General features: G+C 53.4%; 1 protein-coding gene across 4 annotated transcripts in view; it reads left to right on the forward strand.

Annotated features, from left to right (window-relative positions):
* The window catches only part of RXRA (retinoid X receptor alpha), a 104,976-nt gene that overhangs the window by 19,877 nt on the left and 59,579 nt on the right, over window positions 1–25,520 (forward strand). Inside the window, exon 1 of one of the 4 annotated variants that reach the window (XM_044453046.1) lies at window positions 4,183–4,372. The exons of 2 other annotated variants lie outside the window; for them this stretch is intronic. The gene's annotated coding sequence lies outside the window, so the exon portion shown is untranslated. Of the gene's footprint in view, window positions 1–4,182; window positions 4,373–11,970; window positions 12,130–25,520 lie in introns of those variants that run through there. One more of the 4 variants, XM_044453047.1, reaches the window with a different exon arrangement.

Here is a 25,520-nt window from a genome sequence, read left to right on the forward strand (position 1 = left end):
TGGGATTTGCTCCCCTGCGTGAACACAGGCCGCAAAAGAAAAGGCGGGGCAGTTTTGGATGCCTCTTCTTATCTCTATTGCACAACGGTGTAGTTTGGACAGTAACAGACATGCTACCTTTGGAGGCAGTCACTGGATTGTCTTTGGGAATGCTGGAAACATTTGGATAGCTTTACCCAGCATCTTTTAGTCTCTTAGATGTATCTGAGCAGCCATGTTCATAGAGTTTATTTGTACTCATGACTCTGTAAATGTTTTGCTTGTAAAATAGCAACATTGCTCTAACAACAACAATGAGCAGGATGATGATGCTCAGTTGCTCAAATAGTGATTCAGTGGCTTTTCTCACTTTGACTGAAGGAAGCTGAAAAACACCATCTGTTTTGCATACGAAAAGGGTCGGCAACATTAGTCACTCCTTCCACCTCTTCACGGGGACCAAGAACTATGCAGGACACTTGCAAAGAAAGATGGAAACACTCGCAGAACAAAAGAGAGATTCCTCGCACATCGCCTGGCAGAATGGGACCCTCCTTGTCCAGCTGTCTGGGAAGCTGTACATGCGTCACCACTGAGAAGGGTGGATTTCAAGGTGCTTGTGCAGCCTGTCTTTGTGCGGCTGCAGGAGGCATGTTGCGTGTTTGCTTGCTTGCCTTGTCTTGCATTTAAAGGTGTTGTAGGTCAGCTTGTTCCAGGCCCCGTTGGGGGATAGGCCAGGATGATTGCCGAGGGGGTTGGCGTGTGGCGGACACTTGATAAGCATGCTCAGTTTCGGTAATTGATCTAGGCAGAAAGGTACTCCAAGCCAGAGAGGGGCACGTCTCTCAGCCTGCGGAATGCCAGTCAAATTCCACGCTGCGGGAGCTGCCGGAGGCCTCACTAGAGGTGGGAGGGCCGGAATGGCCAAGCACCCCAGCCTCCTTGAGCGGAGCTCTCATCCTGTCTGTGGCACAGCCTTATGGGGGGCATTCAGCCTTCTTAGGGGCAGCAGAGAATGGCACAGAAGCAGAGGCGCACCAGAGGAAGGGCTGCTGTGGGGAAGGTAGTCGGTCCGGGAAAGGGGCATGGTCTCCTGGCAGGCCTAATTTGTTCCCAGGCCCGAGGTTCCATGCGTCAGCTTTGGCGCTGCGAGCCTCTGGTTTTTGTTAGGCCAAAAGTCAGGCCTTGCACCCAGGTCCAGGGCATGGGTAGGCGGACCCCGTGGGGCGATGGAGGGCTGGCCTGGCTGGGCCCCAGGACCTCCCAGCAGGGCTTTTCGGATGCTGTAACAGCATGATGGCACCACTCACAGCTTGCACAGGACTTGCATGTGGGCAGCGCATGGGCTGCATAGAAAGTCTCCTGCTTCTTCGGAGAGTCCCACATGAATCAGCTCCTAGACTGACCCAGCAAGGAGAGTCTTAGTCATGCCTGTTTTTCTCCACCTGAGACAGACTGGAGACAGCGTCTGGAGCTCCTCTTCCCTGCAGCCACCTGCGACCTTTTTCTTCTGACTCCGCTATCAACACAGCTCCCTCCCCCGCACCGCATCTCTCGGTTGCCTCCTCTCTTCTTCCTTCTGGGTTGCTGGAACTGCCATGATTGCTATTCTGTGCTGTCTTTTGCCTTTTTCTGTCCCTTCTCAGAAATGCAGGCCATGGGTGTCATCTCACAAGAATGCCAGGGCACTGAAGACTTGTTTTAAAAGTTGAACTCCAGATAAATGGGGAGCTTTTGGAAATGCACCGGGTTGTTAAGAGAGCAGTGTAGAATTCTGTTCATAACTGAGGACTGTGAGCAGACTTGTCTGCTTTTGTTTGCTGTTGTCATTTTTAAAGTAGTGAAAGTCTGTGCCAAGAAAATTGAATTATGCGGACCTGTATGCATTATGCAGACGAGTAGGGCAACCTGCACTCTTTTACTTTGCTTAATGGGAATATTGCTAGTCATGGAGCACGCTATAATGATCACCAGGAATCTTTCCAGTGGCTTTTTTGCCTCCTGGGGACAAAAAAGTGGTTATACATTCCCCTAGGCATCCCCTCACAAACCTGAGGACTAGCAACATGGTTATTGTGGTTGGTGTTTAAATGAAAGCCCAGACTCTAAGTTGGTGGGGTTCTACATGAGCCCGTGTTCTACTGTGCTGCAGAACTGCTGCTATTTTGGGAGTTGATGAGGAACCACATGCAGCTGAAATGTTCCATGCAGGGCCAGAGAGGTGACTGCTTGTGCAAGATGGGAGCAGGCTTTGCTCCAGGGTGGCTTTCTCTGGGTGGCACCTTGGGCTGGTGAGCTAAACTGCATCTTGGAGGCTCTGAACTGGGTGCTCTTTTACCCGTGGTGTGAACTGAAATGGGGGTGGTGGGGCTGGGCTGGGCTGGGCTGGTGGAAAGTATTCTACATGAGATATAAATAACTGCCATGAATAATCCCGGGACTGCCAAGCTCCATCTGAAATAGACAGCATGTGCTAAGAGAGCCAGAGGGGACCCTGGTGTGGGTGCAGAGCATGGGATTCGGTATGGTGGGCACAGGACCGTGAGAGCACTGGGTGCCTGAAATACCTCTGTGGCTCTGACAGTTGGAGGGGCTTTCCCAGCCCCCTGTCCTGGGCTTCTCTGGCCCATTTCATGCACATGGGTGCGGAGCTGGGATGTGGCATGAGCGGGCATCCGTTTGTAAGCACCAGCTGGCCACGCTCCCTGTCCTGCTTGCAGACAAGACTTCTGCTTGCAAGCAGGTGCTGTTAGGAGAAATTCACTATAAGGTTTCTAGTCCTCATGGCCTTGGAGATATGCTTGGGAATAGGTGGCGCATTGCTGGTGAAATAACATGGGCAGGCAGGACGGAGCGTGGTCTGGTTGACCTTGCTTGGGGATGCTGTTCTGAGAGACTGAACTTGAGACCTTCTGGGTCACTCGTATCAGTCACAGCCATAAAATATAGAAGGATAAAATATAATATAATAGTTTAAAACTGTGGTATAAAAAGGAAAGTCATATCCAAACAGAACCTATCAGTCATGCAAATATTACAAATACGTTACTGAGGTTAAAACAGAAACTGGAAAACTGAAACACCGGGAAAATAAAAAAAAGGGTTTTGCCTGGTGCCAAAAAGAGCATGATTATGCACCAGGCAGTCCTGGCTTGGGAGCGCATTCCACACCTGTGGGCCACAGCAGAAAAGGCCCTGCTCTTGGTAGCTTCATGCCTCACTCCCTTTGGTTGTGGCTTCTGGAGAAGGACTGTGGAGGACGATGGGAGGGTCTGGGCAGGCGGTAGATTATCCCTGAGAAATGTGTCTGGCATCAGGGAAGCAGGAGCAATCTCCGTTCCATCCTCGGGGCCATGGCAGAGCAACTGTGGACGCGGGTTTCAAATGCTAAATGGCACATGCAGAGAATATTGCTCTTCGGTCTGGGTTTGTCCGGGGTTTTGCTTGCTTGCTCGTTGCTCCGGCATAGCGGGAGTGCAGAAGCGGTTGGGTTGCCAGCTCCGGATGGACTTGGGGAAGTGGTGCTTGGAGGGGCGGGGGAGGTGTCCGAGACCGCAGGGCCTCTCACATCAGGTAGGGGAGCACATGTAAGCGCCCCGCTCCTGCCTCCGAGCGTTGCTTGGAGGATCTGCTGAGGGTTGCCTTGTTGGCCCCGTCTCCACCTGGGAACCTTCTGGCCTCCACTGCTGAGCGGGACGCCGGGATGCCTGTGCTGGTGCAGAAGAACCCGAGGTCTGGGAAGTTGCACCGTTGCATTCCAAGGTACTGAAGCACCCGCAAGAAGCATGTTGTACAAAGCAGACACCTCCCTCAGCCCGGCTGACGTGTGCAGCAAGGGGCAGGAGGGGCAGTTGCACAGAGGGAGGCACAGGCAGGAGGCCCCCAGCGCAATCCCCCCCCCCCCCCCCGGAATCCAGAAGAGCTGCTACTGCTGGCCAGTCTTGGCGATAGTGGGCTGGATGGCCCAAGTGTCTTGTATCATGTATGTTGGCTTTCAGTCCACAGTCCTATTTAAAATCAGCCCTTGGTTCAGAGCTCCAGGAGAACGAGCCAAGCAGAAAAGGAAAGGAGCACCTCTAGGAGAAGTCTTAGCTCTCTGGTTGCTATTTTGGGAACCCGCGTGTCCAGGTGCCAAGGTCAGCATGACAGGGCACTTGCTGAGGGCTCCTTCCAGGAGAGGCCACTGCCGGGACTATCCCTGTCCCAACCTGGCCGTCCTCCTGCTCCGGCCAGGCAGCTGCGTCAGGGAGGAGTGGCCGAGGCCGCAGCTTCTCCGCCGGGCTTGATCAGAAAGATGAGCCGAGTCAGGGCAGCTGCTGGCTGTGGCGACGCCACGGTGGACTCATTGACTGGATTCACACGTCCCGGTGGGCGACCCCGCGTGGTTTCTGTGGTGAGTGGTTTTTTGTCTGGATGTGTCTGAGAGATCATTAGGCCGTTCCTGCGCTCGTGTGGTTTCAAGCCTCCTCACTCTTGCTGAGGAGCACCGTGGTGGTGAATCAGAGGAACCAGGGCGCTGGGTTCCGAAAATCAGAGAGACGGTGGTGATGCTTGAAAACTGTAGAGCAGGCCGTTGTTCCTTACTGTCGTTTCCAAGACTTAAGCACCTCGTGAGTCTTGGGTGCCATGGGGGGGTCCAAGCCACCCTGTGCAGGAAGCCCCCGGGGCTTGTTGCGCAAACCTGCCCATGGAGGGAGGGGCCCCATGGGGGGGGTTATTTCCAAATCCTGATGCAGGCACTGCTCCCTCGGCTTTTGCATGGCAAGTTATTTTTTGCTTCTTTTATTCTGTCCTTTAAAAAGGATGCAGAATTGAGCTCAGGTTTGAATTTCACACAAAGCATCAGGTTGGAAACACACACGATAGTTTTATTGCGCCTGCTTGAGGATCAGCTGCACCATAGCTCTGTTATCTTTTTCCAGACCTTCGTCAGACTGGATGGAGTCAGTGTTCAAACTTGAAATGGAGAAATGTCTTGCAAGTGTGTGCACCAACTTTCATTCTATAAATTGGCAATTTTGACCTAAGGCTGTCTCTGTTCCGTGCTGAAAGTTTCAACTTCAGAGGAACTAAAATGGTGTACTTTTGTGTGTGTGTCACATCTCTGTGTTCTATCTCAGACAAAACATTTCAGGAATTCTGAGGGCAGCCACAAAGAATTTTGACCAGATCAGCTGTCAAGGGGTTCCCTCACTGTATTTTCCAAACAACCTTGCAAGGGGACTGGGCTGAGAAGAAGCGGTTTTGCCCTGATCGCTTTCCACTTGCACCCAGAGAGTTTCATGCTGGGGCAGAACTTTTAGCCCATGTCTCTCCACTCCATACTTGCTGCTCCATTTACTGCTATAACTCTGTGAGCCCTGTCTTATGTGTGGAAGAAAAGGAGGAGCCTTTGGGGACCCCACTGTCTCTTTTGGTTTTGCCCTTCCTCTTCTTCATACAGGAACTGCAGTAGAATGGCTTTGGATTTGTGGGGTTAGAAATGTTGCATTGTTTTCCAGCTTGCTTTCCACCTCCTGCCCGATTCTTGGTTTTCTTTTTCTCCTCAGAAAAGCATGTGGTGAGGGGATAATCCCGAACCAGAGAATCCCCACTGCTGCCGATTAGCCAAGAATAACCCTTCCCGGATTCCTAGGCAAAAATCTATGCAGTTACATGTGAGCTGGAAAAAACTGTTTCAGGATAAGTTTTGATGGTGAACTTTTTTCCTCCCATACAACTGTGTGTGTGTTTTGTGAAATTATGGGATTTTTCCTGGCACTGATAGGAAGATTTCTGTCCTCAGAAGAAAATCCCAAGTATGTTAATCTGGCTCAGAATATGTGACTATGGAAGAAGCCTCAACCACTGGGAAATCCTCTTCCAGTTCGAGAGCAACTGGTCTCGAGGGAGACGTCATCCAAGGCCGCGCGTCCTTCCAAGGCCAACTGCTCTGGGTCCGCTTTGTGGTTGCCTTGGTGCAGGGCTGAGACACGCGGTGAGCCAGCATGGCTGTGTCCGGGAAGTGGGCTTGCGGTGGACTGCAGCGGTGCGAGACTTCAGGGCCGTGGGCCAGGTGTGTCCGGCCTGGGCTCCCCCAGAAGATCACGCCCCCTTCCCCACCCACAGATTATTTAGGGCTCCCCAGCCTTTGCGCAGCCACTCCCTGAGCCTGGACGCCTCTCCTGTGCCCGAGCTGCTTCACTACACTCCCCAGGCCTCGTTTTGCACTCTGGCTCCACTCTTGCCACCCCTCAGCACCTGTGGTTCAAAGCCCCCCTTTCCCTTTGCTAAGCCCCCACCCCCCGCTGCTGGACTGCTTGGGGCGGCAGATTTGCAAGCAGGTCTTCTGAGAGACTCAGCTCGAGCACCCAGTGGCTCCCATCTAGGGAAGGAATCCTAATTAATTCCTAATGATTTCATTAACTAGCTACCTTGCCAGTAAGCCACACAGGACATGGGAGTGTGCTGACAGAGCTGGCAGGTCTTCTCAGGCGAGATGTCTGGGGGCTCCAGTGGTGGCTGGCTGGGCTCCCCTCATTGCGTGGAGCAGAAAGGAGCCGCCCGTGTGGCCTTGGTCTTGCACCGGTCAGGGGAAGTGGGAGGGCAGCAGCAGGGGCCGTGGCCAGGCAAAGGGGGTGTTGCAAGAGACATCCCCAGGCAGGAGGCAAGCAGGCGAGGCGGCCAGCCTTGCATCCGCCCAAGCACGTCGGGGGCAGAAGAAGGGGAGGAAAAGGGGCACGAGCCTGCGCGAAAGTCGCCTGTGTCGATGTTTCTGTGCATACGGGACCTGGGCAATAATGAGCAAGATTGGAGGAGTGAACAGGCCATCTCGCCACGGTGGTGCAGAGCCCCAGAAAGCCAGAGGAGAGCAATGTCGGGAGGCGAGGGTTATGGCGGCCGTGGCAGGTGGGCTCAGTCGCCAGGTGTGGCGTGAGCTGCCCTGTGCTCCCAAGTGCATCAGCTGCCGGGGAGCATGGGCTGAGGGGAGGTGTGGCACCCCGGTCAGTGGCGGGTTCCCCGTGAGCCCCTGGCTGGCCCGGCCCGGCCCGGCCCGGCCCAGTGGGGCCCTCCTGCCCTCCTGCGATGCCTCTGCATGCTCAGCCTTGCCTGCTCTGCTCTTGAGGCCGCCGGTGCAGGAGCCCGGCCACGTGCAGGGGTGGCCCACCCTGCTTTTAGGCAGAACGGGCGGGTGCGGGAGAGCAGCGCTGAAGGACGGGCGCGGAGGCCTCTCTGTTCCCTGGGCAGTGGCGCTGGCGGTGGTGGCTCCACCTTGCTTTCGAGTCGATTGGCTTCGATTGCCAGCCAGCTTGCACTTTTGCTGTGCGTCTCCCACCCTCGCTTTCCTTTTCCGCTGCAGCACTTCAGGGAGCAGAGCGGCTGTTCACTTGGCTGGACTTGGAGCGCGGTGCCGACAGCCACGTGAACAGGCAGGAAGGTGGTCAGGGGAGTTTCTTCTTTCCTGAAAACCTGAATTTGCTCCTAAACAGTCTCTGCAGTGAAGGCAGAATGACCTGCGTGGATAATTTCATGTCCCAACATCTGGCAGTTTGGCACAGTGATAGTATTTATTCTCCGTGTTGCAAGGGTGCCTTCTCACCAGACTAACAACCATCTGGCTGATTCTTAGGGCTCAGGTTCGGGCCATAGCTGGGGCCATTGCTGGGGGAAGGGGTGGGGGAGGCAAAAGGGAGAAGGGCCAAAATAAAAAATGGGGTTACAGCTCTTATGCCCTCAAGTTAGCCTTCAGAGAGAGCCTCCATCCTTTCAGAGTGGGGAGTGCTGCACACGAGCTGGAAAACCACCCAAAATCTGGTGGCCATGGAAATGATAAGGGGCTTGGCTGTATCAGGAATGCCTAGGCATTGGCATTGGCATTGGGCTGGATTTTTTCCTGGGCCCAGGATTCCACTCAGGCTTCTGGGTTCATTGGACAACACATAGGCAAAGCCCACTGATGCCGCCGGAGAACGGCAGTTCTTGCATTCTAACCATCTTTGCTGAATTGAAGGCATCCATGAGCTCAGCCTTCTGCACCCAAATATTATCTCCTTCCACAGCCAGAAAGGATACAGAACAGCCCCAGCCTTTGACACTGCTGCTGATAGATAAGGTGGCATCTAAAGTTTAATCACTGCCGTCATCGTACCCACCAACACGGAGTATGAAACCCAGTTCCCGATTCACAAGGCCGCTACTGACAAGGCCCCTTCCTTGGACTTGCCAGCTGAACTGCCCAGGGCAGTGGGCAGGTGAGAAGGCCCTCAACACCTGGGCAGTCCTAGACCTGGACCGTCCGCCTGCACTGTCCCGAGCCTGCTCCTTTCCCACCAGAGCAGGTGTGGCTTTAGTGGCTTGTTCTTCTCAGGTGAAAGGCATCATGTGTGCCCCAGAACTGGGGTATTTAGCAGGGCAGAACTGCTGACCTCATACTTACAAAGCTGTGCAATGAAGTCTTTTTGTTACAGCAAACACACGTTGTGTCATTCCCCGCAGGGAAGGTTTTGTTTGGCTTCGAGATTTGGGAGAAACATAGTGAAATCATTCGGATCCCCCCCCATTCTAGCCCTGTAACAGTGAGTGAGTGGTGGGGGGGGTGCTTTAACCATGGAAACAAACATCAATTGTGCTGGTTTTATATGTGGGGGGTGCGCTCCTTCAGCCAACAGCCCCCCCATCTCTTATTGATGCATAATGCATATTGGGGGAATAATTAAAGTTGGATCTGTGAGCACTGCATGGTCTCCATGATCACGAATCTGGGTCAGCCACTGGAGAAGGAAAATGTGGGGAAAGGAAGGGGCAGCAGCTGCAGCAACACAAACGGAAAAGGAGAGAGAGGGGACTTGACGAGTGCTGCAGGCACTGGTGGGGTTTGTGAAAGGGAACTGGGCAATTGGCACTGAATTCCACTTTTTGTTCCTTAAGTTTTTCTGTTTTGGTCTACCCTACATCCTGTCCCTTCTCCGACCAAAGAAGCCTTGCAACAAGCCCCGTTCTGGTCATTTGGGCCGCTGTGCCTTTAAACGTTTCATGAAAGGGAGACGCTTGCTTGGCACAGTTTCTCCCACCAAAGAAGCTGCATCTAAGTAGGGCTCTCTCCTCCATGCAAATGTGTGAGGTTCCGAAGGCCGCCGGCAGTGCTGGCCAGAATTGCTTCCCTTCTGTTTCACAGTTGGAATTCCATCATCTTCCGTTGGAGGGGCTGGAACGAGTCCAAGCAGAAGAAAGACAGCCAAGCCAGCTTCTCTGGTGTGCGGTGCAGTGGGAAGGGCTGCCCTGGTGCACGGCGGGCCCCGTCTCCTGGTGGTTTCGCAGTGGGTTAGTGATTTCCATCTGAAGCACTCATGGCTTCAGGGGGCATTCCACTGTTTGCCAGAGCAGGCAAGATGAGGGTTGAAACATGCAGACTGGAGCTCCCACCAAGAGCACCGCAGCCGGTTCCTTCAGGACGCAAGATGTGTGTCCTACAGGCTTGTCTCTTGCTTGCCTACCCACATCCTTAACAGACCGACTTTTAACAGCCCAACCTTGACAAACTCGGTCAGTTTGACATGTCTTTAGAAATACACGCAGCACAGAATTTTAGATTTGTGGATGTTAATTTTCATCATTCTGGAGGGAGAAGGAAGAATTTTGTTGTGGGGGTGGGTGGGGTGGGATTCACAAGATAATTGGAACTCTCCCTTTCTAAACACTTGGGCTGACTTTTCCTCATAAGATGCATTTCCTTCTTAACTGCGCTGTGTCAGCTCGTGTTCTGCTTAGACCATGAATAAATTGATGTTGCATTTGTCGTGCGTGCCGTGAGGAAGGCCCACTCCTGTGTGCCATGGAGATGATAGAATGAAAGCTTGGTGCAGCGGGGATTTGACTCTGCTGCTGCAGCTGGGATGGCCTTCTGTGGGTCGAGGCAAGTCCTGGCTGCATGCACCCAAGGGGCGTGTGCACTGGAGTGTGGCCTGGGGACCGGTCCTGGGTCATCTGGTCAGTTCCTGAGCTGCCCTGGAAGTATAGCAATGCCTGGGTTTAATTTTGTGTCTGGTCTGATCGAGCACAGCATACTCAGCTGTGCCGCATCTGCATCCAGTGCCAGCAGCCAGGTTTGGAGGGCCCCTGGGCAAGGTCTTCCGTTCAGTGAGTTGGCCTCCTGGCCACCACGGGCCCATCTGCTTGTGTTTCTCCCCTCTTTCCCATCATGCTGGGCAGGTGGAGGGTCTGAGAGCAAGAAGCCCAAGGCGAGAGGGAGAGGTGGGCAAACAAGCGGGGGGGGGGGAAGAGGGGTAGGAATGCCAGGCAGCCCTTGCGCCAGGCCCCTGCGGGAAGGAGGGGCCCTTGACAAATGCCCAACCACGCCGAGCTGTGAAGGTGAAGTCAGAGCAAGCGAGGTCCAAGGGACGAGGAGGAGGGCCTGGAGGGTCAGGGCTTGGTATCTTCTCAGAGGCCCTGTTGGGTTTGCGGGTTGGTGGCATTGGCAACCCCAGTTCTCAGCTGTGTCCCCTTTCAGCTCGCTCTGGCCTCAGGTGGTCAAATCCTGATCCCCAGCAGGTCCCAGAATGGGAGGCAGGCTGGATGTATTCCCAGTTGCCGATGTTCGAGCACTCATTGCAAACCACTTTGAGAAGTAAATAATCAGTGTGGCTGAGACCCAGTTCTGTCGAGAGTAATGAAGAAGACGGGCCTCCCAACCAATTAGGTTTAATGCACTTCCGAGCATCCGCTTGCTCTCATAAATACAAAGAGCGGAGAGAAAGCTGCTGTTGTTTGCAGAGCAGTCAGTGCAGGCTGCTGAACCAGGATGGACCCAGAGTGGGTGTCCTCCTGCCCACGTTAAGATCCTTGGTGGGGGCGTTCAGCAGGTATCCCCCCACCCCCAGTCAGAGATGAGATCTTTGGCTAACAGAGGGGCCCTCTCCAGGGCAGAACCCTGGTCTCCATAGACATCTCCCTGGCATGGTCTGGGTTGCCAGTCCAGTGCACAGCTATAATTTCCCTGTGTTTTAAAATCCACCTTTTAAGATCTTGCTGCCTTTTGTTGCTGGTTTCTGATTGCTCTGATTTGTGGCATTTGTATTTTTGTAGTTATTTACTACTTTGGTTGGGGGGGGGGGAATAATCTTTTTATGTAAACTGCTCTAGGATTTTCTGCTGAAATGCATTTAGTTTAGTCTCTGAACCCTAAACAGGGGTTCATGTTAGCCATGATAAATGAAACAAGCCAGCTTGGGACATCAGAAGCTGCTTTCCAGTGAATGTGGTCCCATCCACAAACCCAGGGTTGTCAACATAAACCACCAGCAGCGACTTTCTGGGGTTTCAGGCAGAGCTCCTCCAAGAAAACATCTGATCCTCTTTCAAAGCCATCCAAACTTGTGGCGGTCACCACCACTTCTGATAGCAAATTCCAGTTGAACTACTCGCTATTTAATTTGCACTACCCTCCAAATGTTTTGACCTAGCTTAGGGTTGATTCAGCATGACTTTTCTTATGTTCCTATGTTCTTACAACTCCCATCAGCCACAGCCGGCACTGCTCATGTTTAGGGGAGTTGCAGGTCAAAACACCTGGAGCCCTGAGGTTCCCCACCCGCTGCACTGAAGGCAATCCTTTGTTGCATCCAGCGCAGCTCTTGCGCCCGCATTGGCTGTTTCTGGCCCTTGACCCTTTGAAGGCCACTTGATGCTCCTGCCAACTATCAATGCGAGGTTCTTGGCTGCCTCCAAACCGGGATGGAGAGGCAGGCCAGAGGGCATTGCCCCCCGCCCGGTTCACACAGTCTGCGTGTGGGTGGGAGCAAGACGCAAATTACTTGTAGCTATTCTAAGGCCGGCTTTTTTTCCTCAGTGTCCTGCACCAATCCAGTGTCTGGACTCACTGGAAGTTCTCTTTATTTAGAGTTCCTTTGTTACTGGCAGCCTGTCCAGAGTTTCTGTGTGGGAGGCTAAACAGCTTGGCAGGGTGAGCTGTTTTGAATGTTCAGACAATTCCTTCCCATCCTCTCTTGCCACCCATTTCCTCCTGGCCCCTTTCGACATTTTATCTTTTCCCTTGCCTCTCTCATTCTCTGGCCGGACTCCCCCTATCCACCCCCCTGCATGAGAACACCTGCCTTGCAAAGAACCAGGGAGGCTCCAGACTTTGGCCAAATGGTTCGGGAATCTGGCCAGTGGGTGAGTTTATCGGAAAGGAGCAGGGAGAAATCCACAGCTCTGCCCCCAGCCCAGCGAGGAGCCAGCCCAGAGTCCGTCTGCTGGCCTGCCGGGGACTTGCAGGTTCTCTTGCTGGACAGTGAGAAAGGGGGATGGTTGGTGAATGGGATGGGCAAGGAAAAAGACTTGTTCCAAGCCCTCAGGCTGGTTTGGAAACTTTGCTAGGAAGGGCACAGGGGAGCGGGGAGGCTCCGTGACTTTGTTCCTCTTGGAAAGGACTTGGGTGTTCAGATTTCCTTTTCTTAGTATCTCAGGGAACACTTAAACATGAAGCTTTTCTCATCTTCCTGCTGCAATGCCATGGGAAGTAGCCTGAACAAAAAGTCCCTCTCCCATGTCCTCACGTAGCCAGATGCCGTCAGGTGGCACCGGTGTGGCCGTTGCTGTCTTGCCCGCGTGACCCCGGACGGGCCGGGATGATGAGGGTGGTGACGACCTCCTGGTGACAACCTCTTTCCCACACTCACCGGGTACAGTGACCCTCTGTGTCTCCGTTCCCAGGGATTGGAGGCTCCCGCTCGGCCACCGTGTGCGCAGAATCCTGGATCGGATGGACCAGCTTTGCTCTGCCCCGCCATCCACGCTTGGGATCGGGCCGAGCAGTTGCTGAACTGTGGCAAAGCACTTTGGGCTCCCACGCAATTTTTCTACTTATTATTTATTAATTAACAATTCTGGTTTGCTAAAAAGTAATTTATTATGTTGGATTACTCACATTACTAATTCACCCAATAACTCAACCTCCTTTGGTGGATTACAGACAGTAAAAAAACCTTGAATGCTGTAGAAAGGTTAAAATACAAAATACAGTGTAGCATGCTAAAAGGAGGAAATACAATCAAATGTAACAAGATGTCATTTTGCAGTGTTAGAGATATTATGTATAAGGTAATCAGGGCACTGTGCCACAGTTATGAACAAGAAATTGTAACCTTAAAAATCCAAGAACATTAAAAAGTAAAGCAGAAGAGGAGATATACTGTAGAAAAGACTAAATTTTAAAATATGCATCTCTAAACACCAGGGCAGGAGGCGCCAGTTGCTCTCAAGCAGCCTCTTGATTTAAATAAAATTGATCTAGATCATTATTTAAATCACTAGTCAGTAAGACTAGGTTTAAATCATGGTTTTCTACATAATTTGCGTGCATAATTTGTGTGCCTTACCTGTACGTAGAGGAACTTCATTAAAATATTCCCAGACGGGCCAGTGTGGTGTAGTGGTTAAGAGCATGGACTGGGACTCAGGCGATCCGGGTTCGAGTCCCCGCTCGGCCATGGAGCCAACTGGGTGACTTTGGGCCAGTCACAGCCTCTCAGCCCAGCCTACCTCACAGGGTGGTTGTTGTGGGGATAAGATGGAGGAGGAGATTGATGTAAGCTGCCTTGAGCCCTTTGTAGGAAGAAGGCAGGATATAAATCCAAAAATAAATAAATAAATAAAGCGTTCACTTTTATTTTAGCGCTTGCCTCTCCCTCCCTCTTCACACTTTGCTTCTTGGGCAGATCTATTCCAGTCCCAACAATCTTGATTTATTCATTGATTTTTTTTAAAGTTAGCACTTTAAAGGTCCAGAGACTTTCGTATAGGATGGCATATAATAACTTTAAAAAAATAAAATAAAATAAAATAAGGTGAGGGGTTGATTCTGTGTACATAGATTTGCAAAGGAACAATGGGATTGAGGTCTTTTTCTCAATTCTGTAAGTTTATTTTATAACACTTTTGCTGTAAACAAGTAGTATGCAGTCTCTGCAGACACAGCTTCGCAGTCTTGAGAACTGTAAAATCAAGCATCTGTGGTAATATCTTCTAGATAGAAAAAATGCCTAATAATCTTACAGAAACCTCTGGTAGAGCATGGCATTCTTAATGGATTCATGGAATTTGTTCACTAAAAATCTAAACATTGCAGGAATATACAGCATCATGCTACATAATTAAAAACTAATCCTTATTTCATGATGGACTATAATCCTTATTTCACCTTTGGACTATAATGTATCTTAAGTAGAAAACTATTGTTAGATATACTTTCCCTCCAAAAGCATTTTATTTAAAAAATCCAATTTAAATAAAAACACAATTTAAATTTTATAAATCCAATTTAAATAAAAATCCCTTTTTGAAAAAAATCCCAGATTTTTCTCTACCCCGCCATTTGGAGTGTTGCTTTTTGCCCACCATTGCCTTAGGCGGCCGGGTCCAGAGCTGCGACGGTGGCCGATCAGCCTGGGAAGCGGACGGCAACCAGGCCAGGACATTCAGGACAGGTGTAGGTGGCCCGAGCCACGTACCCAGTTGCTGCCGGGTAACCATGGCTCACCCACAGCAGCCTCATACATTTGTCCAGGGCTGCAGTCACCCATACATGATGCATCAAGGCATGTGGAAGCCCCCAGGGGCTGCACTTGGCTGCTTCTGGAGATGAGCCGCCCCTGTTTGAGGGCCCATCCCAGGCAGGCCTGGGCTGAAGGCACGGCCCCACTGGCGGCATGGCCCAGTCGCACCCCAGGTGGGAGGGCTGGCAGCCGTGGGCCGTTTTTGCACCGAGGCGCGCCTGGGGCCAGCCCAATTCTGCCAGGAAGCTGCTGCCTGCCGTCCAGAATGGCCCCTGAGTGGGGCTCACCCTGGCAGGCCCCAGCTTCCTCGGACTGGCAGGAGTTTGTGCTGGCCGCCATGTTGCCTGGAGGCTCTCCGCAGAAAGCAGCCTTTCAAAACAAGTAAGAACTGGTGAAGTCACAAGGCCTCACTTGAGATAGGATCACATTACGTGGTATCTCTGCATCTTCCCGTCACTTATTTCCTTGAACAAAGATGTGGGATTTAGTCACCTTGTTGAGCAACCAGAAACTAACACCGACGGGTGATCTGTAGGCAGGATTGCTTGAGCAAAACAAATGCATCAAATGAATCTTGTCAAAAGTTTATGGCAGCCTGCAGGAGGGTTTGAAGTAGCGTTCACAAGCGCATTGCATTCAAAGCCTTGCAAAAATGGCCATATACAGCAAACTGAGGTTCCATGTGGCTTAGCAGTCCAGGTGCTGGGATGGCTCAGGTGACAAACCAGGGTTAACCCAGACCATGGCTTAGCCTAAGTGCCTGTGCGGCCAGTAGGACTGTGCTCCTGTCAGGATCAACTGCAGCAACACACGGACTCTTATGTGGAGCGAGGCACAGAGCCAGGTGCAGGTGGCTTAACGGGAGAGTCTCTGCGAGGTGCCGAGCAGGCTTCTTTGGTGGAAGCCAGAGGGGGCAGGGAGGTCCCTGCAGGACCCCCCATGGCCTTTCTTTTCAGGAGTGCGGCACTTCCTCAGCGCCGTTTCCAGGGGGGAGTGGCGTGTGCAGGGGGGAGTGGCGTGTGCCCCGGGGAGGTCGGAAAGAAGGGAGGCCTGCGTGCCAGTTCCCCAGCCATCGCTTGGTCCCCAGCCAAGTGCCTTCTCCTCCTTGAGGTGGTCCTCGGCAAGGCCAGAGGGTCCTGGAGGTCCCCCCCCCCCCCCCGCCCCCCCCCCCCCCTTTTTTCTCTCGCGGGGGGGAGGGGGGGGGGGTCCGGGGGGGGCGGGGGGGGTTCCCCTTTGGGGAGGGGGCCCCCCCCCCCCCCCCCCAACAGCCATCAATATTGCATGAGCATCTTTAAGCATTCAAACCAGATGAACTCTGTCGTGGGGAGGAGGTGGGGGGGGGACCGGGTTGGTGTCAAGTTCTGTTTAAGTATTTCACCCCCCAACACACACACACATTATGCAGCTGTGTCAATTAGAAAAATGACACAGCTATTTAAAATGCTGTTCTGTAACCCTCTTTAATTAAGGCAGTGGCATAATACCAATCTGCTCTCATTAATGAATTTTTAACAGTCACGATGAGAATTGAATGACACGCGCTGGGACGGGCAGCCGCTTCCAGATGAGTTGCTTGCCTGGGTTGCTTGCCTGGGAATCTGTGGGGCCGGTCAGATCCCCCCGTCTGCCGTTCGAGGGTTCCTGGGTGCCTTTCCCTCCATCCTGCGCCAGGGAGGGAACTGGACTTCTGTCTGTCGGAGCAGGTGGCGCACTAGAGCTCTGCTCCATCTGGGCAGTCATGCCAGTGCAGCCTGGGAAAGGTGCGCCTGAGTGCTCGTGCACATCGTTGTGGGTGCTCGCTTGTTCGAGGGCAGGTTAGCACAAGTGTGGATTTGCAAATCCCTCTCAAAAGTAAAAAAGGGAAAAACTGTCCACAGAATCCACATGACTTGCAAAACCTTGGTTTGCTTAGAATCTGCAGGTTGAGTCAGAGATCCGAACCCACAGCAGTCTGTGGCAGATTTCTCTGACAGCCCTACTGCGGGTTTTTGCTGACCAATTTAGGGGTTTTCTAGGTGTGAGATCTCTGGCTGGCATCTCTTGCACCACCACCATCCGTTGCACTTGATTTAGATCCCACCTTTCTTCCTCTTGGAAGGAGCTCAAGGCAGCTTGCAAGAATTTCCTCCTCTCCATTTCACTTTCACAACAACAACCCTGCAAGGCAAGTTAAGCTGAGAGCCTGTGGCAAGTGTAATTTTTATTACCCTTTTGCATGGTTCAGTTCGAATGCCAGGAAGTCGCTTCTGACAGTCAGGACCCCAAGGGCATGGAAGGGGCTTCCACGGGAGGTGGTTGAGGCCGCATTGGTGGGGGTGTTGAAGGATAGGCTGGACACGCACATGGTGGGCATGTCATGAGTGCGGCTGGCTGGAGCCAGGGGTCTGACTACATGGCCCAGGAGACCCCTTCTGACTCGCTCAGTTTCTATGTTTCTATGTAACAATTCATGAAACAAGAAAAATGCTGTGAAGCAATACAGTTGGAAAGGATATTTTCATTAATTCATTGTTTGGTTGCTATCCTAATTTCATTTCTGTCTTTGGTTCTGGTTTTCTCCCTCTCTCTTCCTAAGTGAATTGATTCCTTTTCCTGTCATTCCGCATCTGCAATGCCCCAGATGTGTGGCACAGTTTTAGTTCAGCGCATCTTGAGGGCCCCAGGCCAGGTGTGCCTGTGCGCCTGCATTCTGCCACAACTGGCCAGGAGAATTTGGTACCGAAGCAGGTCCAGGTGTTGAGGTGTGCACGGGATCCAGAGGCATCGGATTACATTGGAATCGCCCCAACTGGTGCTGATTTTGTCACCTGTGTAGATTCCGGCAGGGTCAGTGGCCCCCCAGCCCAGTCTTGTGTTGCCCTCCCTGTGGCCGGGCCGGGCCTCTGAGCTGGGGAGGGTGTGCGGGTCGCTTCCCCACCTGCGGCTCTGCTCTGAATGCACCCAGTGGCTGCGAATGGCTTGGCCGGAGAAGGGGAGCGCGGGGGGGGGGGGGGCGCAGCCAGTGCTGTCTTGGCTCCTCCTGCTCCCACTTGGTCTCAAAGCCTCCATGTGGTCAGTTGGCCAGCCGGCATTTGCACACGTGAATCAGGCACTCGTGCAAAGGCACTCTTGGGCCCACCCCCTGCGAGGGGAGCAAGCCGCAAACAGTACTCCGTGAGGCCCTTCGGCTGTTTCTTCCTGTCCTTGCCAGCTTCGTTTCTTCTTGCGGTCCAGCCTGCGGAGGAGCTCTGTGGCACTCTGGAGCTCGCAGCTTGTAGGCGTTCGTCACTGAGACCTCCTGTGAATGTCTCGGTGCCTGCATTGTTGGCACCGCTGGGTGGTTGCCAGCATGCACCCCGGGGTCTTCTTCCCCACTGCCATCTCCTTGCTTGTGTTTGTGGTCCAGCGTGGCTGGCTGGAGATGCTGAGTGGCGGCTGCCCCATGACTCAGAGTGGGGGCCTTTCTAATGCCCCCCCCAGCTTGTTTTCAGCATCTTCCAGCAACAACCCTTTGCTCCCACTGAATGCCTAGGCCCTCCCCTCTCTAAGGAGAAACAGCCCGCAGTCACCTGCTGAGAAATGCTGCACTTCTGCTGATGTTCTCTCACTGATTCCTTGGTTTGCACCAGCGCTCTTGGGTGTGCCTGCACACACATCCCTTTGAGGGGGGCAGCTCCTCTATTTTGGGGGTGGGTGAGGGAGGGAGGGCTTATCTGCGAGACTGACATGGCTCTCAAACTGACAGTGGCAACTGAGGGCTCTGAGCAAGGGCTGAGCAGTGGATACCGCTAACTTGGCAACTAAGCTAGAGATAAAATTACTCGAGCTTCAGTAATTATGTCGACGTATCCTGCGGTAACCCTATCTCTGAACTAGGCTTAGCAGCAGCAAGAGCCTGTGGAAACCCGGCTCCTGGAGGAACCCGATGGAGTGGCATGGGGGGAGGCCGCTATGCACCAGCCACTGAAACCCCTCCTAGATCCCCTGGCCCATTTTCAGGGGTTCGGCTGCTGCAGCATTCATGCTTCTTTGCTGATTCTTTTTAAAGGCAGGCAAAAACGCAGGCTTTGCAAAGCTTCTTGGTGCCAGACTGAAAATCTCTGCTGCAGCCTTTCCCACTCCCTGCAGTTCCCACCATTCCTGGCCAGTGGCCAAGTTGCCACTCACTCCCCAGCCTGTGGTCAGTGGGCCAGGAGTCGGAGTCGGGGCAGTTGCTGGCCGGCTCCCATGATCTGAGGACACCAAGTCTGGGACGCCCCCAGGGGCCAGTGCGATGAAGCGGATGGTTCCGTGGCTTCATTCTGGCGTGTGGCCTTCTCTCGGGACCGCCATTGCACGGAGCCTGGCTCTCTTGGGCTTTTCCAGCTTCAGCTGGCAGGCTGCTCGCTTGGGGCCAGAAACACGTGCTCATCGTAAGATGAAAGCGCAGGACCCAGGCTGGTCAATGGCTGAACTGCATACCCGGTGGCAGCCCCACCATCCGGTCCAGTGGTGGCCCTTTGCAGAACAGACAGGGGCGCACCAGGCCGGCCGTGGGGCCGCATGCCATTTTGGACAGCAGTGCTGCCTTCTGTGGGAGGAACATGTGCCAGGCTGGCTAGAAAGCCCTGAGCAGGTGGCAGTGAGCGGATCAGTTTCTCAAGATGCTGCAGCCCAGGCTCGCTCGCTCGCTTTTTCCTTTCCAAAGGAGTCCTTGATTCTTGGAAGTTGCCAAGAAGAACGGGGGCCCATCGGGTGTCTGCTGAGCAACTGTGACAGAGTTTGCCCCTGAAGAGTCATCCGGTCTGAGAGGCACCATCAGTTTGTATTGCCCTTTGAAAAAGCCGCTTCAGTCCCAGAGGATTCCCACATCTAAATACAATGAATTCCAAGAATCAGTCAGTCCAGCAGTGATGGGTGTTGGAATTAGGGCTGTTGTAGAAGTGCGCAATTTGGATTTTTTGTGAATCCCACCTCTGGATTCTTCAGGGGATCAACGTTTCCCAAGTCACATGGATTCTGCTGACTTGTGGACTATTTTTTTCACTCTCTGTGTGTGAGATTTGTACTATTATGCCTTAGCCGAAGTGTGCATTTCCACAAGCATCCATTAGCACTAATGTGCGCTTGTGCTAATTCCCCTCCAAGTTCATACGAAGTAGCACAAGAATAACATTCCAGTTAAACTCATTCCATCGATGCGTGGGTAGTGGATGAAGGACTGCCTGCTATGACTCCATAGTAGTGGCCAGCAGAACTTCTCCTCCAGCTTTTTTTATTTTCATGGATGACTCCAGTCTTTTGCCGAGGGCTGGTGAGCACAAGGCAGCTCTTCTCCTGCTGCCAAGTTCTCACAGCTATTCCTGTCCTTTAAGCTTCTTAGGCACCTCACCGAGCTTGCTGGATTCTCTGCATGAAGGTCCCCGAGATCCCCTTAAGCCTCTCTGGTTCTGTCAGGCCTCCTTTTGGCAGAGGGCAGATAGCACCAGGTACGTGTCCTGAGTGACTGAGAGCAGGCTTTAGAGTGGAGGGGAAGTCAGGCCTGCCCTGCTTCTGCCTTGCTGCTGGATTCTGGCGTCTCGGCTGGTGTGGCCCCTGTGTGCTTGTTCTCACCAAATATGGCAGGAATTAGGGTAGCCATTTGTCTGCTGAAATGGACTGCTCTGCCTGCGAGAGTGCCCTCTTTTGGGAGGGTTGTCCTTTCCCATTTTGGTTAAAGGTAACCCATAATTAAACAGTTGCCCAGACCAGTGGCATGGGGTCAGTTTTGGGGTGCAGGCCCTCCCAGTCGCCTTAGCAACTCGCCCAAAGGGGGTCCATCATAGCAGGCAGCTCTGTGGACCCGCAAAGCCAGAAGTGTGTCTCTCCGCCTGGAGCGGGGTTTCACGAAGCGAAGGGTCTTCATCACCATCCACCCCAAAGTGCTTCTTGTAGCAAGAGGGAGCAGCGCATGTTGCAAGGGAAATTCACCCGCTTCCCAGTCACTCTGCTTGTGGGGACAGGGCGGTCTGCCGTGGCCTCCAGGGGGTCCTGGAGCCTTGCCTGCCCACCAGGCCACGCAGGCTGGAACCTCTCCCCTCTGCCCAGCGCCTTCCACACAGCTCATGATGAGATTTACTCTGTTTTGGTTTTAAACTCTGCATTTGCTTCTGCACCTGCAAGTTAGCATATACAGTTTTGGGCAAATCTTTGTCCTCATGGTGATGCATTATCTCCTGCTCCCTTTTTTCCTTTGGAAAGTTGTGTGGAGTAAGTGTCGGGTGTCTGGGTTTCAGACTCATCCTTCGGAGGGGAGCAGCAGTCCTGGACTCCTGCTTTTGCCTCTGCAGAGTCTTTGCTGCTGGAGCGCGGGAGCCCAGGTGGGCAGGACGGGGCAGCGTGAGCTGTGCAAAGGCCCGGGAGCGTCTGCGCCTCACTGTGCAGGCCGGCCCGGGGCTTTTCAGTGGCCTGCAGGCTGCGGCACACACCTGATGCTTTCTCTCTGGGCAGCTGGTGTGCAGCTTTTTGCTGAAGAGCATACTTGGCTTGGGGAGCTGCCAGAGGCTGCATCCCTGTGGTGGGTGGAGCTAAAGACCGGAGCGGTGGAGCGCAGCTTGCCAGAGCCACCAGTGCATGTCAGCTGAATGATCTTCCTGCCCTGGGAGAGGCGTTTCGGTCTTTGAATGGCGAGAAATGTGCAGAAGCTGGGAGGGTGCCAACAGGTCCGCAGCAGGAGGAAAAGGAGGATCTGGGGGAGGAGGTGTGGCATCCTGGGGTGCCCCGAGGTGCTGAGCTTCAGTGGCTACAGTGTGCCTGCACGCCTGTGAGGCCTACCGGCCTGCATGATGCGGGCCGGGGGGAGAGCACCCACGGCAGCAGCATGCATGACAGCAGCCTCCTGCTTTTCCCGTTTCTTGGCTTCCCTGCTCCTGGCGCCCTCGGATCCATCAGCCGTATTGCAGTGCCTCTGGCAAGCCTTGCCGGAGCGAGGGCCTGTGAGGAAGTGCTGCTTCCTGGCCTCAGCTGCCCTGTGGCCACTCACGCGGCTGCCTGGGAATATTAATGCTACAAATCACAGCCTGCCCGCACAAAGGCAAGGCATTGCCTGCTTGCACCGGCCTTTTCTGAGGCACCAGAACTGTGTGAGGGTCTCTCGGCCTTGTGGGAAGGTGCAAGGCTCTGGCATGGCTTGGGCTGGACTTTGGGGCTGGCAGGTTCTCAGCTGGGGAAAGGAGAGGCTGGGGCGGGGCTGGGGGCAGCATCTGAGCCCACCATGGGAAAACAGTTGCAGGCCCTCTTGTCCTTGGCTGGACGGCGTGGCTTGGCTGGGGCTGCCCACTGAGCATGGGCGGGACTCAGGCCAGGCTGCTGAGCCCAGTGGGCTCGCTCTGGCCCCTTTGGGGCATCTCTAGAGGACCAGCACTCCCCCCCCCCTTCTGAGGGCTTGGAGGCTTCCTAGCTTTGGTCCCCATTTCCCCATTTCTAAAGGGCTGAAGGATCTGAGGGACGGCTGCCTCCTTACCACTGCTGTGGACATGAGGGGAGGCTTCCTTGTGTGCCGTCTGGCAGCCCAGCAGGACAGGCTGTTGGGAAGCTTTCCCTGCTCTCTGCACGAAGGGTACCCGTGGGAATGCGTGATGCGCGGGGCAACGTGCTGTGGTCAGAAATGGCTGCATTCTTTTTCCAATTGTTCCTCTCTTTTCTTTTGCTCACACATGGAGGCATCTTTTCAGAAAGCTGCTTCTTGAATTCTCCTCTGGAAAGAAGGGTGCGTGTAGGTGCTCCTGCGTGGGTGAATGAAGGGTTGCACATTTTCCTCTGCGAGTGCACAGAAAGTGGGTGGGCCAGTGTTGGTTCCCAGCTTTCAGCCAGTCCCCGAGTCTCTCCTCATTTGCTTGGGTGCATTGGCCATGTGGCCCAGCTGCCTCCGCAGGGAGCGGCTGCTGGCCCTTCTGTCTCGCACTGCAGAAAAGCCTCGGGACTTGCGCTGGTGGCTGTGGGTCCGCCACAGTCGTGGTGCTGAGGGAGCAGCCAAGAAGAGCAATCCCTTACCTGGGCAGTGAGGACTTGGCATCTGTCCCCATTGAATTTCCTTCTGTTGCTCTCAGCCCAGTGCTCTAACCTATGAAGGGCACCCTGGATCTTTCTCTGTCTTCTGTGGTTTTGGCTACCCCACCTAGTTTTCTTTGTATAGATCTATATCTTCGACTTACAGTGTGACTCTGCATCCCTTTCAGTTCCTTCTGTTTTTCTTGAACAGATTTTCCATAAATTTTTTAATTTCAGTCATAGGAGTCATCCCACAGAGTTTCAGTTTTTGTATTTCGTATTTGCTCTCATGCATTAAAAGTTCAAGTGTGTGTTGTTTGTTTCGTATTCTCTGGGCATTAGTATATAGACATCGAAGGTCATGTGAAGTATACCCCTGAACTTGCAAAATGTACTACTTTTTGAAAAATATGCCACTTCTTGAAAATGCAGAATTTTTGAAATGTGTAAACTGCAAAGCAAGCCTTGAATGAGAAAGGAAGTGAGTCAAACCAAACTTTGAAGTGAAGGTTGTTTAATTTCAGTGAACTCAGATACCCCACTTCACCCTTCAGATAACTGTGGGTGCCTCAAAATGCTGGTATTTCAACTTCCATTCATTTAATTTTGTAAATTTCTATACTGCCCCATAGCCAATGGAGTCTGGACAGTTTGCAAAGACCAGAAAACCTTAAAAATGCATTATTGTGGATAATGTAACACTGTAGCTGCAAACATGCCAACAAACAACAGGCTCACATCCAAACAGTGCTTCATGCCTGGTCAAAAACCGGTCCCATGCTGGGGGTGGCGGAAAGCCTGAGAGGGTGCTGAAAAGCCAGCCCTGATGGTGCCCAGGGCCCTCCACAGTGGGGCAGTCCCACTGTGGGAAGGCCATTCCCTGGACTGGGTGTTCGACAACAAGCAGAGGGCACTTTCCATCCTGAGGGAACTCTCTGCACGTTGCTCAGGGGACCTTTGCCACCAAAGCCAGAAAATTCCAGGGGCAAGAGGTCAAGTTGGCTGCCTGGCGAGCTGCGGTCCATGGGGAGGCTCTCAGTCCTGTCTGTCCTTCGCTTGTAGCAGCGCTGAATCCTAAACGAGCAGCAGGCTCGCGCTGGCAGGACCTGGTTGCGTTCTGTGCTGGCTGGGAACGCGTTGCTCGTGTGGCACTTGCCCTTCCCTGGCTTTGTGGTTCTGCTTTGACTTGCAGGTCTGGAGATCAAGTGGCGTTAGCGGGGGCCGCTGGCCACCACCTGCAGCATCTCAGGCCAGGCAGGAGAGACCCTCTCTGGGCCTGCACCTCCCCCACCGCAGACGGCAAGAGACTGAGGCAAGATGGCAAAGCTGCCTTTTTCCTGGGACAGGAAAAAGCCCATGTTTCCTCTAGAAAGCAGAAAATCCTGCGCTTGCTTCCTCTGGGCCTCACTGGACCTAATTTTAGGTTTCTTTTCCTTTCATCTCCAAAAAGAAACGTGGCTGCGTTTCTCAGGACTTTAATTAGAAATGCCCGTGCCCGAGTGGTCGTCCTCCTGTCTGGGGTGGCACCGTGGTGCTTCTGTGCATGTGCATCTGTCCATACACTCCTTGGTCTGAGGCACAGACAGTTTGACACCATCTCAGAGCCAAGTTTCTAGTTCCCATGGCTGGTGTGGGGAGGGAAGCACGTGGGAAACACCCTGGTTCTTCTCCAGCCCTTTTGGGTGGGTGGGCCAGTCGCTTCCATTGCCTGTGACCTGGACTCTCTGTAGCCCTTGCCCTTTTCAGCCTTCGGAATGTAAGACTCCCCTGTCTGGATCCAGGTTTTGCAGAGAGGCTGCCTTGCCTGGAGGTGTCTGGCCGGGTCCTGTTACACAGAAGGCCTGTGACAAGTCTTGGAGGTGACTGCCGCCAAGATGCTCGTCCGGAAGCCCAGCGAGATCAGACCTGACATCTTGGTCATGAGAGCTTTGGCGAGTGGCCGGCCCTCCCTCCACAGCCCCCTTGGGCAATCCCATCCCCAGACAGGTTAAGGAGCAATCGCGTGGGCCTGGCCTTTGTGAGACTCGGTGACCCCTTTGTGCCATCCAGCTTCAGCCCAGCTGCTCGGCTGAGACAGCGCAGCATCTGCGAGCCCCGGGCTCCGAGTGGCACCTTCTGAAGTGGGAACGCTCCTCTTTGGTGTGTCTCGCAAGCGGTGGAGAACTTGGTCCAAGTCCACACATTTTACATCTAAACAGAACGCATCAGGTTCCCTGTGGTTTCTTTACTGAGAGGAACTCGAGAGGGTGACTTTTTGTGTTTCTTCCAATATGGATCCTACGATTATTATTCCAGTAATTGCTTTACATTCTACTGCTGTGAGGTTTTCTGAGTACGGTATTTATTTATTTATTTATTTATTTATTTAAAGATTTTCTATACCAGGGGTCCTCTAACTTTTTCTAAAGGGGGCTAGTTGACAGGTGCCAGCAGTGGGTGCGGGCCACCAAGGCAGTGCCGGCAGGGGGGCGTGGGCCAGTGAGGGGGTGGGGCACACGAGGAGATCGAGTCCAAAATGATCTCCCCGCGAGCAAGCTGCCTCCAGGTGCACACAGCGAGGTGCCGGCTTGCTCACGAGGAGGTCATTTTCTCTGAGCTAGTCCAAAATGACCTCCTTGCAAGCAAGCTGCACGTCTGCGCACTTGCCTGGGGAGTGCAAAACCTGTGGGGCGGGCCGGTTCAATGGGCATGGCGGGCTGGATCCGGCCCGCGGGCCTTAGTTTGAAGACCCATGTTCTAGACTGTCCTTCACTAAAAGTCCCAGCAAGCACTGGGAGCAGGGCATGGGCGTGGAGTCCCCTGAAGAGGAAACCCCGTCCATTCTGAGGAGGCCGACCCTGGATGGAACTCAGTGCTGGAGGGTGCCTTTTGCAGCCGTCCTGTGCCACCTCCTGAGGTTCAAGGAGGACACTTTCCCAAGATGCCCGAACCTCTTCACATCCTCCAGTGCCGTCCACCCAAGACCTTCCTCTTTGAGTTGGCCCCTGCTTTCCTCTCTGTGCGGAGATGATTTTCTCCCTTTTC

The sequence above is a fragment of the Varanus komodoensis genome, unplaced genomic scaffold (genome assembly GCF_004798865.1).
Source record: "Varanus komodoensis strain SLA01 unplaced genomic scaffold, ASM479886v1 scaffold77, whole genome shotgun sequence".
Lineage (NCBI taxonomy): Eukaryota > Metazoa > Chordata > Lepidosauria > Squamata > Varanidae > Varanus > Varanus komodoensis.